Below are 5,298 nucleotides of genomic sequence, written 5' to 3'. Positions count from 1 at the left end.
GTCACTGGCATGGGCCTTATCCTGCATAGGTCACTGGCGAGGGCCTTATCCTGCATAGGTCACTGGCATGGGCCTTATCCTGCATAGGTCACTGGCATGGGCCTGCTTTCATGGAGGTCATTGACTCAGGCCAGCTCCAGCAAAGGTCTCTGGCTAGGGCCTGATCTGGTGGAGGTTGTTGGCTCAGGCCTGGTCCCAGAGGTCAGAGGTCGCTTGTTCAGGCCTGCTCTGGCAATAATACTGGCTTAAGCCTGCTCCAGCAGAGATAGTTGGTTCAAGACCGCTCTAGCAGAGGTTGCTAGCTCAGGCATGGAGGTTGCTCTCATGGGCCTGGTCCTTTGTAGGTCTCCTGCTTGGGTCTGCTCCAGCGTAGGTTGGCTCGGGCCTGTTCTGCCATAGGTTGCTGACTCAGGCCTGCTTCAGTAGAGGTAACTAGCTCAAATCTGGTCCTGCGAACTTGCTCACTAGGAACTACTCTGGCGGAGGTCGCTCAAAATCATGGTTTTTAAATCTCATCTACTGGCAGGGTGGTGGTGGCACACGCCTTTAGTCCCAGCACTTGGGAGGCAGAGGCAGGCGGATCTCTGTGTGTTCGAAGCCAGCCTGGTCTACAAGAGCTAGTTCCAGGACAGGCTCCAAAGCTACAGAGAAACCCTGCCTTGAAAAACAACAACAACAACAAAATCTCATCTACTGACACTCTCATTAGCACAAGTGGCAGGAAAGAACATAACTTGTTCTCGCTAGCTCTTTCCTTCATCCTCCGCAGCTTGCCTTCCTATCTCTTTCCTTTACAAATGTCTATCCTCTGCCCCACGTGGTCTCTGCAGAAACATTCACTGTAGTCATCAGTCAGTCCTCTTCTACGAGTTCAACTGGTGACAGCTGCCAACAAAATTGCTCCCAGGACAGGATATGGTCAGGCTCTTTTCTCTGACTCAATTTGAAGGCAGTGGCCTCAACCTCATCACTACACAGATCATGGTTACTGCACAGGTACCATATGTGATCTCCGGGCAGTGTGCAAGTTCACACTGGATCCCTCTGCTCAAATCTGTCAGAATTCTTTACGCATTCACTTAGCCAAATGGTCAGAAGCATACTGCCCAAGCGTCCCTCAAGTGGGAATGGGCTGTTACAGTAAGTTGGTTACACCATAAATTCTCTAAGACACAGGTAATACCACTCTCTCAAGGCAACCCCCAGGCTATCACATTTTTATGTCAAGTTCCCCACACTCCAGATTCAAATGGGAAACATGGAAAGGAAGAAAATATGTTCTCAGCATTCTTTCCCTTAAAGTTCATTAATACATTCCAGACACATCATAGTCAAGGCAAATATCCATCCAGAGAAGATTCTATCCTTCCCCTCTTTGTGTGTTTAGATCCTCAAATACCTAACAAAATTCTCTTAGTCTACTCCTCAGACTTTACTGTGAACAAAGAAGGGGGCTGGCCACCACTATACTAACTGCACAAATGCCGAAAGACAACATCTCTTCAGCCCATCTTTTAGCCCTCGTTGTAAAGAATCAAGAGAAATGGAGGGATAAGGTTGGAGTGTGGTATTCCAAGAATGTCAGTGCCTAGAAAATCATGTAGTAATATGGCTGAAACTAGAGTAAGTATACCTTCCAACAGGAAAAATAAATCAGGTCAACAATCCTGAGTAAAATAAAAATACCTTTGACTACTATACTGCACCTCTCATGAGATTACATAATACAGGTGTTATCAACTGCTATTAAATATGGACACCAAACTGAGCTGTGATTACTCAGTCAAGGAACAAAACTCACCAATGGAACATTTGGTGCTTTAAAAAAACACAGGTTAGCCACATAGAAACCCTGTCTCGAAAAACAAACAAACAAACAAATAAAAAAAAAAAAAACACAGGTTAAATCACCTGAAAAATAAGAGGATGCTGCTAGCTAGTTAGGAGCACTAGCTGTTTGTCCAGAGAACAGGGATTCAATTCCCAGCACCCACATGGCAGCTTACAAGTGTCTCAATCACTAGTCCCTGGGGATCAGATGTCCTTTTTCTAGGCTCTGCAGGCACCAAGCACCCATATACATGTAGGCAAAACATCCATAAACATAAAAATAATTAAAAAGTAAAACACCAGGGAAATGTCTGAGTTTTGTATCTTACAAATACAGTAATGAAACGGAAAATTAAATCACAGAGCCTTGATAATAATAAAAGAAAAAACAAAAAGAGAATAAAAATTATAACAAGGTATATACTTAAAGTAATGACCAAATTGTATCTATTTACATTACTTAAGAAGTAGGAAGTTCCAGTAGGAGGAAGGGTACAAGACAAAGTGAGCATAGCTTTAAGTCACCAGATTTTATTAGCATGAGTCTTCAAGCATCTTGTCATAATACAACCATCACTTTAATTTTCTCAAGCCCCTTTTCACTCTTAATCCACAAGTTACATAGTAAATCTTTGTAGCTATTAAACTAGCACTCTGGATAAAGCAAGTGTCAGAACCAGAAATAAAAGACAGCTCCTTACACCAGTGAGTGTTCCTCAAAGACAGCAACGCTAGAGGGAGGTGACGATGCTTCACTAATCTCAAGAGCTGTGGCTGCAACTGCTCAATTTCCTCCTCTACAGAAGGCACTTCACAACAAATCTGATTCCTTCAGTCAGACCTTTGCTACTTTGAATGACAAAAATCAGAGTTCTGGGAATGACCTAGAAATTATGCAGGCTCCTCCGCTCACTTTTAGACTCATGCATTCACTTGATAGAAGAAGCTGAACCCCAAACCAAATATCGTAATGTGTTCTACAATATGCTGACTCGGTACACTCAAATGAGATGATTTTAATTTAAAATATTTTTTTCTTGGGTCAACAGGATGGGTGAGCAACTTAAGGCACTTGCTATCTCTCTTAAGAGCCTGATATTGATCCCCAGACCCATACAGTAAAAGGAGAGAATCAGCTCCCACAAGTTGTCTTGTCTACCACACATTTATCATGCATGGTACATATGCACACAAAAATTAGCTTTTAAAATGAAGTGGTTTTCTTAAACGACAATAAGTTTTACACAATGATAACAATACTAATTGTAACCACCATACTACAATGATGAGCAATAGTGGAATTAGTGGAATAATCGTACTTCTGATGAACCATATTTTCAAGCCAGGACAAAACTTATCTTAGCTATTGCCAATCAAAAAAGGAAATGCAATGCTGATTCAACTTGTAACTTTTCTTTGACTTTTCATGTATCACAAAGGCTAAATAATAAACCATGGTTGCCATTAAAACCACAGTTACTTGAAAAATATAAATTCAGTTATTTCTTTAATAATTCTATGCAAATGTACCATTGATTTTTCCTAATATTTTACTAAATAAAATTAACATAGTATAAAGCTTGCATTTACTAAATAAAAGGCCAGCAGGCTGGCTGGTGAGTTTCCTGAACAGACTATGCTATATAACTGTTTAAAGTCTTACAATCACAAGGTTACCTAAAATCAGAAAACACCTTACAGTGACATCCCAATGTCACCCAGGATTGTTTATGGCTAGCAACCAGTCTCTTCTCTAAGCAGAATGAATTAGAAGCATGCCAATTATCTCGGCAAAAAGGGAGCAATTTCTAACTAAAGCATTTGGTTGGAATCAAACATTGAACCACAATAAAAAGAGAGAAAGAAAATCTCTCCATAACCACCAACAGTAGCCAAAGAAAATGCAGATACGACTTTTGAAATCCTGTTTGTGTGTCTGTGTGTTTTCTACAGTGTTTGTGTGTGTGTGTGTGTAGATACTATCTTCCCTAGGACTATGAGTTAAGACAGTTTTCCACTAAATATTTCAAAGAATATGAGAGGACAGGGCTGGAGAGATGGCTCAGTGGTTAAGAGCACTGGCTGCTCTTCCAGAAGACCTTAGTTCAATTCCCAGCACCCACATGACAGCTCACAACTGTCTGTAACTCCAGTTCCAAGGGATCTGACACCTTCACACCAATGCACATAAAATAAAGTTAAATAATTAAAAAAAAGAATATGAGAGGACATATATTACATAACATAAAACATTAAAAATTTTTAAACGTAAAAGTCAAGAAAGCCTCAAGCATGCGTCAGTCAATCTTAGTTAAAGGCCAAAAGAATAATTCTCATTACAGGCAATAAAGTAAAAATTATACAACTAAAACTCAGAAAAGTGAGGTTAGCAAGTCAGAAGTAGGAAAACTCTGAAGCATCTGACTTTAGATGAAGGATGCAAAGCACACCTTACCTTACATTCCACCACACTCTGATCCGATTCACAAGTCACATAGATCTCATCTACTGCCCGGCGAAGATTATCAAAAAGAAACGCCTGGGCCAACGGACTGCAGGAAAAGGACGGCGACAGCCGCTCTGAGGAGATTCTGGTCCAGTGGGCGCAGTGAAGCAGGAAGAGAGGCGATGGTGGCAGCAAAGTGTGGGTGTGGGCGCGACTGGGCACTTGGGCCTACATGCTGCTTCGAGTTGACGCCGTGTGTAGAGGTCGCGGCGGCTGCAGTGCCGGACCCGCGGCCCCGGACATGGGGCTGCTGGGCGGCGGTTCGGCCTGCTGTGCCCTGGCGCCCAGCGAGGCGGCCTTCGAGGCCTTGCTCGACGCTGTGGCTGAGGGGTTGCGGGCTCTGGGGCTCTGCTCGCTGGTGTACGAGGCGCCTTTCGATGCCCAGGCCGGCCTCTGTCAGGCCCGCTGCCGCTACCTGCAGCCATGCTGGATCGACATCCAGAGCCGGGTCCTCGACGTGGGCTTCGTGGGCCGTTGGTGGATCCTGGAGAACCACATGCGTGGTTGCGACATCAACGAGACAAGTTTCTCCATCTGCCTGCACACCTCTGTGTCGTCGGACCCCACCAGCTGCACTCTGAGGCCAACGAGAGGCTGTTCGAGGAGAAGTTCAAGCCCATCCTGCTCACCGATGACCAGGTAGGCCAGGCGCTGTGGGAAGAGCGGGTGTTGCAGGAGAAAAAGGATAGATGGGCACTGAGCGAGGCCTATTCATTGGTGCAATCCCAGGTTTCCAGATGAAGCCCAAGGAGCCCCCGCGTCTCTAGGCTCAGGCAAACTGTTGGCCATGGATGATGCAGTGGATGAGATGGGTGGAGATAAACCCCACTCATTGTGGTTTTGTGGGAAGCCCTTCTCGCATTGTTTTCTCCATTAGCTGAACCTGATTGAAAGCCTTCCTGGTCTTGGAGAAGAAAGGAAGGACTGGTCTTGGAGATGGAGCATATGACAGTATCATGTTT

General features: G+C 44.1%; 1 protein-coding gene and 1 pseudogene across 1 annotated transcript in view; one reads left to right on the top strand and one right to left on the bottom strand.

The window, feature by feature from the left end:
• Window positions 1-4,364, bottom strand: part of Scaper (S-phase cyclin A associated protein in the ER) — a 467,165-nt gene extending 462,801 nt beyond the window's left edge. The window contains exon 1 of the mRNA XM_050119436.1: window positions 4,286-4,364. The gene's annotated coding sequence lies outside the window, so the exon portion shown is untranslated. The remainder of the gene's footprint in view (window positions 1-4,285) is intronic.
• Window positions 4,261-5,077, top strand: LOC126486924 (mitochondrial import inner membrane translocase subunit Tim29-like; annotated as a pseudogene).
• Window positions 5,078-5,298: the final 221 nt, after the last annotated feature.

Source organism: Alexandromys fortis, unplaced genomic scaffold (genome assembly GCF_014885135.2).
Source record: "Alexandromys fortis isolate MF-2015 unplaced genomic scaffold, M_Fortis_MF-2015_v1.1 scaffold_167, whole genome shotgun sequence".
NCBI lineage: Eukaryota > Metazoa > Chordata > Mammalia > Rodentia > Cricetidae > Alexandromys > Alexandromys fortis.
This window is presented reverse-complemented; position numbering and strand designations above follow the sequence as displayed.